The 14,402-nt window shown below is 42.0% G+C and overlaps 1 non-coding gene across 1 annotated transcript; it reads left to right on the top strand.

The window, feature by feature from the left end:
• The first annotated feature begins 2,266 nt into the window (after positions 1 to 2,266).
• LOC141602758 (small nucleolar RNA R71) lies at positions 2,267 to 2,373 on the top strand. Its single transcript, XR_012524669.1, has one exon. It is a non-coding gene; the product is annotated as a small nucleolar RNA R71 (small nucleolar RNA).
• The last annotated feature ends 12,029 nt before the right edge of the window (positions 2,374 to 14,402 follow it).

The following is a 14,402-nucleotide window of genomic DNA, read 5'->3' on the forward strand; positions in this document are numbered from 1 at the left end:
CATGACAATTATTTTGATCGAAGTAAATAAAAATCCAAAAATGACAAAAATGCAATACAAGAATTGAAATGTAAGTTAGGGAGTTAGAAATATTTACAAGTGGTGGTTTAGGGAGGACTCCACCAAACTCTCATTCTTGATGAGATGTCAAGGGGGCATGTTCAAGGTGTTGTTGATGTTGCTCAACACCTTGAAAAAGTAATCAAAAGCTTGTTCATTATTATGGTAGAGGTCCTCAATAGACCGTGCCCCTTGTTGTTGATCATGATCGATGGCATGCCCAATGTAGGGATTAAAAATCCCTTCAAACTCGTCGTCCCAAAGACCACAAACTTCATTGAGTTGATCATTGAAAATCTCTTGCTTAGATGGAGACAACTCTCCCAATTTCTTCTCTTGGCCAATGAGGCCATCCTCTTCTTCCTTGGTTGATTTTGATGAGCCTTGCAAGCTCTCCTTGTCACAATTCACTTGCTCTTTGAATGGAGCATCTTCATCTTTCTTCTTCCATTGGAGTTCCGATCTCTTCCTTTCATCCTTCCGGCTATAATGATCAATCATGAAACATGGCTCATGCAAACGAGGAGCTCTCATGGTTTTGTCAAGATTAAAAGTTATGCTTTCATCTCCCACTTCTAGAGTGAGCTCTCCATGTTTCACATCAATCACCGCACCCGCGATGTGTAGGAAAGGTCTTCCTAAGATGATTGGAATGTTGGAATCTTCCTCCATATCAACAATGACAAAGTCTACCGGGATGAAAAACTTCCCAATTCGCACGGGGACATCTTCCCATATCCCTAATGGTGTCTTCGTCGATCTATCGGCCATTTGGAGTGTGATATTGGTGCATTTAAGCTCTCCCATCCCCAACCTTTTACTCACCGAGTACGGCATGACACTCACACTAGCCCCTAGATCACATAAGGCTTTGTTGATCGTCGTGTCGCCAATGGTACACGGTATTTAGAAGCTTCCCGGATTCTTTAACTTTGGAGGTGAACTCCCTTGAAGTATTGCACTACTCACCTTAGTGAAGGCGATAGTCTCAAGTTTCCGGATCGACTTCTTCTTTGTGAGGATATCTTTCATGTACTTTGCATAGGCCGGAACGTGATTGATTAATTCCGTGAAAGGAATTGAGACTTCTAAGTTCTTCACAATCTCCATGAACTTTCCAAGTTGATCATCAAATTTGGGCTTGGCTTGACGACTTGGAAAAGGAAGTCTAATCACAATGGGCTCCTTCTCTTTGGCCTTGTCTTCATTTTTCTTTGAACTTTCTTCTTTTGATGATTCCCCTTCTTTGGAGTTTTGCACAATTTCTTCCTTTTCACTAGCTTCCACAACTTCATCCACAACTTGCTTCTTCGGTGCCTCATACCTTGTACCACTTCTCAAGTGAATGGCACTAACCGTTTCATGTCTAGGGGGATTACTTTGAGGTGGTAATTGCCCCTTTTGTCTTTGTGAGCTTGAAGATGCTAGTTGAGTCAATTGTGTTTCCAACATCTTGGTGTGAGCTAGAATGTTGTTGATGGTGGTGTCTTTTGCTTGGCTATCTTTTTGCATTTGAGTGAAAAATTCTTGTTGATTCTTTTGCATTTGGAGGACCGCTTTTTGGACATCAAAACCTTGGTCATTTTGGTGATTGTATGGATTTTGATTTTGGTAGCCTTGGTTTTGATTGTAAAAGGGTCTTTGATTTTGGTTTCTCATGGGTGGTGGAGTGTATGTTGTTTGAGGGTTTTGAACATTTTGGCTTTTGTATGAGAGATTTGGATGGAACTTGGTGTTTTCATTGTAAAAATTTGAATAAGGGGTACCACTTTTGTAAGCTTGGAAAGCATTAACTTGTTCGGTTGTTCCCCTACACTCACTTGGGTCATGACCCAAAGTTCCACAATTCTCACATATCCCACTTGGGATTGATGAGGATGCCGTCATGGCATTGACATGATGCTTTGATGATTTTGAGTTTTCCTCAAGTCTAGCCATAGCTTGTTCAAACTTCAAGTTGATTGTGTCAATGTGAGCACTAAGTTGAGCACCCAATTGAGTAACGGAGTCCACTTCATGCTTTCCTCCTCTAGTAGCCTTGCGAGGTCTACTATATTGTGAATTATGGACCGCCATTTCCTCAATCTTGTTCCATGTTTGATTGTCATCAACTTCGGTGAACATTCCATTTGATCCCATATTGAGAATGTTCCTAGAATCTTCATATAAACCATTCCAAAATTGTTGTATCAAAAACCATTCGCTAAGTCCATGGTGAGGACATGAGCGACAAATACCTTTGAACCGCTCCCAAGCTTCATACAAATATTCTTCATCCCTTTGCTTAAAACCCGTAATTTGAGCTCTTAGCATGTTAGTCTTTTCCGGTGGGTAGAATTTTTTGTAGAAAGCTAGAGCTAACTTCTTCCAAGAATCTATTCCAAGGGTGGCCTTATCAAGGCCCTTCAACCATTGCTTTGCGGTGCCGATTAAGGAAAAAGGAAATAAGACCCATCTAATTTGGTCTTGAGTCACGCCCGTTTGAGAGATAGCATCACAATAGTCGCAAAAGGTTTCCATATGAGAATGAGGGTCTTCACTTGGCATCCCCCCAAATTGGCTCCTCTCAACTAATTGGATGAAGGCGGACTTGGCAATAAAATTTTCGGTTAGATGTTGTGGTGTAGGAGTACCATTTGGTAGATTCTTCTCGGTGGGTATAGAGTGTGACGAGAATTTAGGCATTGTAGGTGGATTTTGTGTGGTATTGTTTAATGGGTTCTCTTCTCCTTCTATTGCGAAAGGATTGACAAACTCACTAGTGGGTTGAACAACTTCACCAACACCTCTCAAATTCCTCCTAACAAGTCTCCTATTATTCGTCAAGGTTCTTTCGATTTCACGGTCAAAAGGTAACAAATCACCTTGTAACCTTCTAGACATGCAAAATATCAAACAACTCAAAAACAATTAGAACAAACCTTGAGGAGTTTTACTTCCCAAGGTGAAAAAGACACAACTAATAGCAATAAAAAGAAATCTTAAATCAATTAAACACCGTCCCCAAGAACGGCGCCATTTTTGATCGAGGCCATTTCGTGTTCACAATTAAGTATATGTGGTCGTTGGTCAATGGTCGATACAAAACACAATTTATACTTCACAAACAACTCTACAATTAGTAAAGAGGCAAGTAAAGGTCGGATCCCAAGGGACGGGTATTGAAATGAGAATTCTATTGTAACTAGTAGTGTCTAGGGGTGTCACAAATTGGGTTGGTGTAGAAGGTCACTAAACTAAAATAACAATGAAAATAAACTAGCAAGATGAATAAAATAAGGGGTGTAAACAATTGATTAAAGGCACTAGGGTGTCATGGGTTCATAGGGGAATCATGGGATATGATCATACAAACATGTTCTCAAATTATAAGCAAGCAATTATTGTTGTGATGGATTGAGTTGAATTATATCTTACAATCCTAGGAAATTTTGGGTCCCGGAGCCGAATCGATTAGATTGTACAACACCTACAAGTCGACTTAATCTTTCCTACTCAACACATGCATGGTCTAACAAGACTCGAGTTGGGTTATGTCTTACAAGTCTTGTTGAAAGGATAGTAGATGATAGTAAATGCAAGGATTCATAGGCTTAGCATTTCATCAAATATAACATGTGCATGTATTAAGATCAAAACAAGCAAGCAAATAAGATATGAAAGCATATTGATTTAAGCATGAATCATCCCCATGATGGTTTCCCCTAATCACCCATTAACCCTAGCTAAGAGACTACTCACTCATTATCATGTTGATCATGCTAGCAAGGTTGTCAATCATACCAACAATATGAAACATGATGAATAAATGAAAGTAATTAACAATAATTAAAAAGGGATTTAAGAGATTATACCTACTAATGAGTCCAATAATAAAGCAAGAATAATAGAAGTACTTGAATGCTAGATTGAGAGGTTGTCAATCTCCCAATAATAACCCAAATAATCTTCAATTACCCAAAATAAAGGATGAACAAAAGAGAGATTAAAGAACTAAAACTTGGATTAAAACTTGATTAATACTTGATTACAATATTGAAGAGAGATTTGATTGATATTAACTACACTAATTATTGATAAGAAGAACATGCTCCTCTAATTAGACTAATGGGGTATTTATAGTGAAAATTAGGGAGGATGAATTAGGGTTAACTAAGGGCTAAACTAGTAATTACACTTTTTAAGTTGAGCAAGGAGGACCCGGTATTTTCTGAGAGAAGGGCTTCTCTTTTCGTAGCTTGAAGAATGAAATCCGTCTTTGTGCGGTGAATCCGGGCGGATTAGAGTCGGGACGGCCGGATTTGGCCGGTGCAATCCGAGCGGATTCAGGAGAGGGACGTTCGGATTGTTGAGGGGGAATCCGAGCGGATTCCAAGGAGGGACGCTCGGATTGTTGAGGTTGGACGGACGGATTGTCTGCAATCCGTTCGGATTGTTGGTCAGCGTCAATTCTTCTTCTTTTCTTCCCTTTTATTCATAAATTCCTTGGGGATTTCCTTGGGGACGCAAGGATCCTTTCTCAACATTGTTCTTCTACTATGATATGTACAAAGGCCTTCTAGTCTTGTCTCTTCTTGATGCTTGGTCATTGAATACAATCAATTTAGCCTCGTTTTGCCATGAAAATGCAAGATTCTTACTCATTTCCTACCAAGGGATCAAAATCTCAAAGAATATGCAAAACAAAGAACTAAAGATAAGAAATGACCCAAATAGGCACTAAAAAGCATGGGAACAAGGCTAATTCGGGGGCTAAATATGCGCTAATTATGGTCACATCAGGTACCTATTCCAATCATAGCCTCTCACCTATTCCTCCCTAAGGTCCTCCTTGGTCAACAGGGTCGGTCAACAGAGTCCTTAAATATCCTGGGTATTACAGTTCTGGGTCCCAACCGCCAATTGCGGCAATTTCTTCAGGAAACGAACAGATATCGCCTCCGAGGAAGGCAGACACGTGGAAATTCGGGTCCCAATACTCAAGACAAGCATCCAAGAACGGTTTGACCACCTTAACTAGTTTCAAGCTCAAAATCGATCCAAAGTTGTAGGCACCCATATCGTGTTTCTCCACATTTGAGAATTCGTTTGTCCATTCTTTGAGACGGATTTCTAAAGTATCCATGTCGTATGATTAATTAGAGAGTTTTTATGTAATATACGGAAGGATTATGTGAATAAAGCCTCCATCGACGTCTATATTTATACTAAAAGTTGTTTCCTAAAATCTGTCAGGACGGACACACTGGGGAAAGGGCGCAGCACGTGTTGCGCCTCTTCCAAGGGATGCAGCTTGTGCTGCGCCTCTTCCTCAGAGTTTTTTTTTTTTATGTGATTTTCCGCGTTGGATCTTTCCTAATTCCTTAAGCATAATTTCCTATTCATATGGGTTATTATTTTTGGTAATTCCGTCGAAATTACCATATTTCGGGTTTCCTAATCTTACGGGCACGCTTTTCGAAGCAAAATCGGCATTTTCGTCATACAAGCAGACTTACCCATTTCTTTTTCTTTTTTTTCTTTTTTGGGGAATCATTTCACCAATTTAACTATTTATTTTCAAACTTACCCATTTCTTTTTTTATTTTTTCTTTTTGGGGGAATCATTTCACTCTCGTTTCATATTACATTTCAAACTTATATGTTTCTATTTTCATTTTTTTAGGAGGTAACCCTCCCTGCCGTCCGGTCATTTTCGGCAATTTTTTTGCATTTTCTTCGAGTCTTTGTCTTGCGCTAATCTAGGCCATGTGTACAAATATGTGTTTTATGTGCGATTTCTATGTAAATTTCGGCAGCATGAAGGCATAAACCGTCATCTACCAAACCTGTTCAAAGCTAACCTACAGGTACAAATAAGGCAACCCAGCCGCAAAGGCACTCAGGCCGCCGTATATACAACCAAAAGGAAATATGTACACCAAACTGGAGGCTCGTGCCCGAAACAAAGTTCAAAAGTCCAAAATGAAAGTCCTAAAATGTACAAAAGTGTGTGCGGTACAGCCAACAACGAAAACAACAAAACAAACAAACTACCATTGGTTGCCGCCTAGCTCAGTAACTCTCGCCTCGAGAGCAGCGATCTCGGCGTCGCGGACCTCCAACTCCCCCAGCAGGCGAGTTGTCTCCTCCCAGGACTGCGCTAGCTCTCGCTCCAATTCAATCATTTCAAACATAAAGAAAGTTAGAAAATTCAAAAACGAAGTAAACGGAAGGTTCATACCTGACGTCCTCGACCGTCAGCAAGTGCCTCGATGGCAGTAGCCCATAACCGGTTGGCTACCTTCCACAAAGCCACGAACCGAGATGGCGCTACCTGCATTTCAATAAACAAGGATTCTCAATGATTGGACAAGAATTAAACAAATGTATTCTTATACAAAAGCTAATTAAGTTGGAGAACTTACCCTCCGAATCAGATGCTGCCACTCGTCCAGGCCAGCATCTGTCACCGCCTCGCCAAAGTCACGAAGCTCGGAGACCGTCGTCATCCCCGCCGCGTCAGTATACTCGAGGGTCTCGGGGTACGCTCGGGGCTCGACGCCCGCCGCCTCAACCTCCTGCAAAATTCAAATGGTTTCCATTAATCGGTGATCATTCATCTTGTTTTCAAGCCAATCGAAAGAAAAGTAAAGCACTCACCACAACCGGCCAGTACGCCAACCTCCGGTGGAGGAACGCGGAGTAGTCCTCGTCAGGAAGAAGGAGAGCGTCACCGCCGACGTCTGCCAGGTCAGCCTCCTTCTAAGCATCGGAAGGCTCCCTAAACATCGTCCGAGGAGGATCGATGGGGACCGTGAAGACATCTCGAGAGCACTGGCGAGTCAAACGCTCGCCCAAGTACCACACGGGACCCATCGACGTCCTCAGAAGCAACCGGCTCGAGCTCCTAGGTCGAAGGACCTCAGCCACAAAAGGAGGGGCGCCAGTGTAGTCCGCCCAAGGCCTGGGCACCCACTAAGATAAGCAAACAAGAGGTCATTCTTATTATCAGTTCTAAAAGAAAGCGATGAGAAAGCAAATAAAGGAAAGGGATACTCACGCCACTCAGCTGTAGGGCGTTCACGTCCCGTCGTGAGAAGAACGCTGACTCTTCTTGCGACACATCACCCAATCCCTCACAACGGGATAGGCTCTCTCCCCCGGCTCCGTCCTCTTGGGCGCGAAGCTCGGAAAGTATGAGTACAGCCACGCCTATAAAACAAGGTAATAAATAACGATCTTTCGTGATTCGATAAGGAAAGGAAATGATCTTTCATGATACGAAATGAAGGTTTATACCTCCAGCAGCAGTCCAGGACTAACAGTGGCAGGAGAAGTCCCCTTCTCCATCAACTCAGGATGAACCATGGCCCTCATATAGCGAGTGAGGACCGTAAAGCCGGGAGTGATCCAGTCCCAACGACCTAGGCCACTCAAGTCAGAAAGGAATGGAAGAAGCTTCGTTGACAGCCTCTCCCCCTTGTCTCCAAGGTAGAGCGAAGACAAGAACCACCAGAGCCACAGATGAACTCTCTGCTCCGCAGTACAAGGAGGAGGAGCCGTCTCCCTCCCATCGATCTTCACCACCGTCGGGACCTTGCCAGCAAAGTAATCCCTGACGTAGGAACTCGGCACCAACCCGGGAACTGCAGCATCTTTTGCCGCCAGGTTCCAACCGATCAAACTCCTAGCCTCAGCCGAGTCCACTCTCATGGCTGTCTCTGGCCACACCACAGCCTCAGTCCCACACGGCAAACCAGAAATCATGCTGTAATCCTCCAACGTGACCCCAACCTCGCCAAAAGGCATGTGAAAGGTCGAGGTCGTGTCCCAGAACCGATTAAGGAAAGCTCGAATCAGGCAAAGGTTAGCCCGAATATTCCTTCCCTTGATGTCCCTCCACGCTCGTAACAAGGCTCCAAAAGCTCCCAACTCGATGGTGGTCTGCTCCTCCACTGACAGCCTCCCATAAGCCTCCATCAGCGTAGTATAGCCCAAAAGGGACCTGATGTTCCCGGCCTCCTATTTTGATTCAAAGTAAGAGCTATCTTTAGCTCGAATGAAAGAGAAAAGGAATAGCAAAAGAAGGATAAAAGAAGGTAAATGAAAGAAAGGTGAATTCGATTTACCAAGCTCTTCATCGTCCTGTAGGACAGGTGACTCTCCGCTGCCCAGATGAGATATCGGCTATCCCATCTCCCAGCCCACTCAGGTGCTCCCCTCAGCTAATGACCGCCTCGTCCGACATTGGCCCGCCTCGGGGCCTCCTCCTCAACAACCTCCTCCTCGGCGACCTCCTCTGCGGCCGCCACTGCAGCAAAAGCCTCCTCTAACGCCTCCTCTAATGTAAGAGAAGGGTCAAAAACAGTGTCCACGTCCATGGGAGTCCTCCTGGACGTAAAAGCCTCATCACCTGCGAAATTAAAGTGAATTAGGCCGCGTCAAGTGACGACGAGCCTTAATTAGGGGATTTTCAAGCTTTCAAAGCTCCGAAATCGCTCTTTTCTCGCCATCCTTGGCCATTTCTCCAGAAACCCAACCGCTCATGTGGTAATATGGGTCAATTCAAGCCTAAGTTCAAGCCTAGTCATGGGTTCGAGTCGGAATTTCGACAGCATTTCGTTATTACGGCGATTATGCCCTAGAAAAGTGTCCTGAAAAAGCCGTCACAAATCAAAATTCCAAGATGGTAGGAAGTTTACCCATCACACAAGGATTCCAAATATCTAGTTTCGTCGCGAATGGGCAATCCTAAGGCTATTTTCGAAGCAATTTACGACTCGGCGGTGAGACCGTCACAATTTCACTCAAATGCTCAATGCTCGATGAAAATTCGAAATGAACACAAGGTTATGATCCTTATACTACCAATTATCCATTTCTAATGTCAATTTTACAAAGAAAATTCATTTGGGGGAAAAGCCCCAAATTTTCGAGTTACTTGGGTTAAAAACCCTAATTTTCTCGACATAAATCAAGCAAATACGGATGATTAATGCAAAAATAATACACATACCTCTATTAGTCATGGCAAATGCAAGATTTTGATCAAATTTTGACGGAAAATTGTTGGAATTTGAGAGAGTTTTGAAGAAATTATGTTTCGAAATTACGAAATTACTCAGACAAGGACACACCCGGGAAAAGAAGCAGCAGGTGCTGCGCCCCTTCCAAGAGTCGCAGCTCTTGCTGCGCCTCTTCCTCCGCTTCCCTCCAAATCAATTTTCGAAAATTCGTTATAAGTTCGTTATTTGTGGGGTCATCTTTGGTGCGCCTCTTCCTCAATATCATATATCGTGAATTTGGTCCGTTTGATATTTATTGTTCGTCCGGGCCCGTATTTTCGAGCCAACTGCGAACTGTCGCAGTACCTTATCAAGACCTCACTTGCCACAACGAGCGAATATTCTCTGACAAGTGTTTTGACACGGCTCAATTATGTTCCCCCAGCGAGAGTTCAAGACAGCCAATTGTCCCTCTCAACACGTGGAGTTCAACATCAATCTCAAGTTTTACCGAAATTTGTTTGAAGACCGACCCAAGCAGATTTCTCCCAGCAGTTCCTACCGACGTCCTGCTGCCCCCTTTCAATCCTTCAATCTTACTTTTTATTTCCCCTTGGAGTCCGACAGAGTAAGGAGTCTCAAGGAATCTCAGGTATGGTCTCCTCTTATGGCTGGCGAGCCTCCTTACGTAGTCTAATGGACTTTAAACGACCCTCCCCGATAGTCGACAGACTCTAAAATGTTCCCGACGACAGGTCCTTGGCTCAGACCCCTTGAGCCGCCTCGCGTCGCCATAGTCGTCAGGTTGTAATCTTCGATTGACCTGATGGCTATACTTTGACTTTCGCCTTGTCCAAGCCTCAGTCAAAGTGGGGGCTCTGTATTATCACCTAATAATATGTTCGTTAATTTATTTTCCCTTTTGTTTTTCTCAAATTATCCATTTTAAATGTATTTTCGACGTAAATCAATTAACCCGTTGTAATTATTGTGATTTTCAATTATTGTATTTATTTCTTTACCATATTGTTTGTATGCTCTCATATGCAATTAACCTAAATCTATACCTCGACATTAATGCATGTTAAACTACTTGATCACCGACTTAGTCTAAATTCACATGCTAGGATTAATCTAATGGATGTTGCATAGCATGAATATAACCTTGAACATATCAAGTATAGACGATTTTCCCTAATCATTAGTAGAGGCTGCTATCGAGGCGGGCGGGATTAGTTGTTCGATCAAAAGAGCTTCCTAATACGTACCCTCACCCCTTACTCCAGATCTCTGTGAACATCCGTGTTCATTGGCATCCACGAGAGTCATTCTAGACATAGAATGCCAAGGGTAACGAGTTCTTGGTGTTCATGTCACTACTTTGTGTCTTGACATGGCATGAGGTATTCGAACGGTTTCCAATTTTCCACAATAAATTGGTGGCGACTCCACAAATGCAAAGCTTGCTTGTTTTCACCGAGCGACCCCCGTGGGCCCGCGTCCACAGTTTGGCGACTCTGCTGGGGAGAATACACTTACGTGTAGCCAAGGGTGAAACTTGAACAAGGTTAGGGAATAGTTTGTACAAGACAGTTATCGGTTTTCATAACTCGGTCTTCCTAGATCGTTTATTCGGCCTTCCTAGGCCAAACCTAACCCTTTCGACCAATCGTCCCATCTAGACGGTCCAAATTCTTATTTGGGCCTAAGGATGGATAGTGATTGACGGCAACCATACCATGGTACTTACTACTGTTTGTATCAAGAACTTTCACTACTCGAGGAAATGGATTAGGAATCGGCCTTACTCCTGTTTGGTACGAGCCTCTCCACAGACCCCGGGTTTGATTGTTCGGTATGGCAACCCCCCCTTTAAACCAAAACCCTTTTAAATGCACTCAGCATCCCGTTATAATGCCTGTATAAATGCTTGTATTATATGTGATCACCATTTTCTAAACGAAACCATGACAAATTTTGTTAAATCAAAACCTCTTTTAAAAATGTAAATTTTCGAAATAGGCCTAATATTAGCGCAAAACCAGTCAAAAATCTGTCCAATTGTCGAGTCAAAATTCGGGCCTCAAAGCCCATTTCAAAACCGCACTTCGAGTCCACTCCTACAACTACACTATAGTTGAATAGGACCAACATTTCAAAACTTTGTCATTTTCAAACCTCACTGGCACAAGTGGCACACTCCCACTTCCTGAGTTAAGTCTTTTCTTTGAGTAAGTGTGCTAGAATGGTCGATCGTGTTTTGATTCGTCATCGATCTCTTGTCCAGTTTCCAAGATGCCTGACACTAGCACCACAAGCAATAGTCAACCCCAGAATGGTGATGATCAAATCCTAGCCGCGCTCGCTCTTCTCCAAACTAGCCAAGACCAAGTGTATGATCGCCTCAACACGATCGAGGGCCGAATTGTTGCTGTAGAAACTAGGTTGCCTCCTGCAGAAAGTGAAGTGCCTAATGATTTTGTTAATGATTTCGTGAATGATAATCCTCCACCTTTTGTGGGAGCACAAGAAGTCCACCCTCCCGTAGGTCTGACTGAAGCTGAAAAACGACACCAATATTTGGAGGAACAATTGATGTACCTCAAAGGGGATGATATATATAGGGAAAACAATCGCAAGTATGTGCCCGTGAGTTCCAAATTGCCAACAAACTTCAACATGACGGATATCCCGAAATTCAAGGGGCATGAAAACCCTTTGAACCATATCCGTGCTTTCAAGGATTACATGTCTATCAAAGGCATTACTCCAGAGATGTTCTTAAGGATCTTTCCTTCATATCTTGATACCATCCCGAAGCAATGGTTCTATTCCCTAGAACACAAGAAGATCGCCACTTGGGATGACGCCGCAATTGAGTTCGCTAAACAATATGCGGATAATGCTGAGATCCAAGTCAATATGTGCACTTTAGAGGTTCTTACCCAAAATGAGAAAGAAGGTATGTCACAAGTCCGTCACAAACCCGTGTTTTGTGACGGGATTTTCATCCGTCCCTACAGTTCCGTCACTATGTCGTGTTATCCTTGTAGTGTTACGTATTAATTAACTATTACTCGTATTATCACCTAATAATATGTTCGTTAATTTCTTTTCCCTTTCTTTTTCTCAAATTATCCGTTTTAAATGTATTTTCGACGTAAATCAATTAACCCGTTGTAATTATTGTGATTTTCAATTATTGTATTTATTTCTTTACCATATTGTTTGTATGCTCTCACATGCAATTAACCTAAATCTCTACCTCGACATTAATGCATGTTAAACTACTTGATCACCGACTTAGTCTAAATTCACATGATAGGATTAATCTAAATTAATTAGGTTATTAATGCTAAACTATTGATGGTGATGACGATAAACAGACGAAAAATATACAAAGGATGAATTTCAAAGACTTGATATGGATGAATCGAATCTCTAAAACCCGGATTGATTTTAATGACGAAAACCCGCAAATATGAATTACTTGGGATTTAAGTCGGGAATTTAAAGGTGATAAATTACTAATGAGATTATATGCTAAAATTATCATACAAATGAAATAAGAACAAACAAAGACGAAGCAAAAACAAACAGACGAAATAAACGGAAGAAGAAGGAAGAAGAAGGAAAGCAGGAACTGCGGCAGCCTCAGGAAGAGGCGTAGCAGGTACTGCGTCCCTTGGAAGAGGCGCAACAGTTGCTGCGTTCCTTCTCGACATTTGTCTCCTGTTAATCCGTAAAAGAGTTTAACAAAGGGGTTTTGGAAATCAGTTTTAAACATATTTTTGACGTAAACCTTGTAATAATGGTTACAAAAAATAAAAAACAATAATAAAAGATGGGATTTACACCCTCAGACTTACATGTTTGACAAAACGAGATTAACTAAGTTAACGTTTAGTGATGCTCAACTCGAATGTACGACGAAAGTGCCCTCTAAGAGGAAATTAAACAAAGTTGATTAAGTTGATTAATGTGGAGTTGGTCAAATTGGTCGGTCATGCAAAACGAAGCTGGTACTCAGAAGGGTCCGAGCTTACGTGGTCGAAAGTTCAAGCACGTAGACGCCAAAAAGTAAGAGCGTGGTCTTAGAATGCAAAAGGAGAAGAGAAGGGCGGACACTCGCGTGAGAAATATGAGGAACGAAGGTCCCTATTTATACCAATCACACGGAGGAATTAGGGTTTCGGTAAAACTTTGGAAGTAAATCACGAAAAGATCTTAAAATACGCAGAAAGAAGCTGGGGAAGGGGCGCAGCAACCACTGCGTCTCTTGGAAGAGGCGCAGCACCTACTGCGTCTTTTTCCCAAGGGTTTCCTCCTGCGGAAGAAAGATTTTCCGCGTTTCTATTATGGAATTGCGATTGATCTTAATTTCCTTATTATACAAAATATAATTTCGGGATATATTTTACCAAAAGATTAAAAGATTGAAAATATGGAATAGAAATATCCGGAACATTCCAGAATATTCTGACTCGGTATTTTAAACGGTTATTAGAAAATGAAGACGGTTTTTGACCCGGACTCCAAATGTAGCCTAATTACTGTCAAAAACGACCGTAATGGCGCGTAGATGACGACCAAGGGGTAGACACGAGTATTTGAGCTATCACTTGTCGATAAACTTACGAATTGACATAAATCGTTCCGTGTACCAAACATGCGGCCCAATCATCACCGGGTGGCTTGCGGGAGGTGCAGAAATGAGGTATCTACAAGTAGAGAACCAATTGATCAAGAGAACTAAAGCATTACAATCTAATCGTAGTGGCAAAGATCTTAGTAATGAATTTGATTTATTAAATATGGATTATGACCTTGTGTCACTACCCATAAGATCAAACTAATATGAGTCGGTTTGAGTTATCGAACTCAATTTTGGAAATTTGCAATCCAAACGGACACGTTATTAAAAACGAATGGTCAACCAAGAGATACCTGAAATAGAGAGTCTATTTAGCAAATTACATGGATCGGACTTGCATATGACATGAATCAAGCTGCCATGATAGAGCTGGTCTTTTATGTGCTAACACGTCAGTCTAGACAAACTTCCAATTACATCGCCATATATGTTTGTAACTCACAAAGCTATATCTTAAGAAGATAGATGTATTTCTAAGAGATAGAGTGGGAGTAGATTAGATCGTCACAAACATGACTTATAGTTATTGTGTTACTTTTTGAAAGTAATGGAACTACAATCTATAAAGATAGAGTGGGGGTATAGTTTAGTGGGAGTATAGCACACATGTCTTATTGTTAAAATGTTTCTTTTTGAAAGTAATGGTATTATGACCTTGTCCCAAATCGACCTTATTGCATACGAGCCATAGCATTACAATC

The sequence above is a fragment of the Silene latifolia genome, chromosome 9, assembly GCF_048544455.1.
Source record: "Silene latifolia isolate original U9 population chromosome 9, ASM4854445v1, whole genome shotgun sequence".
NCBI lineage: Eukaryota > Viridiplantae > Streptophyta > Magnoliopsida > Caryophyllales > Caryophyllaceae > Silene > Silene latifolia.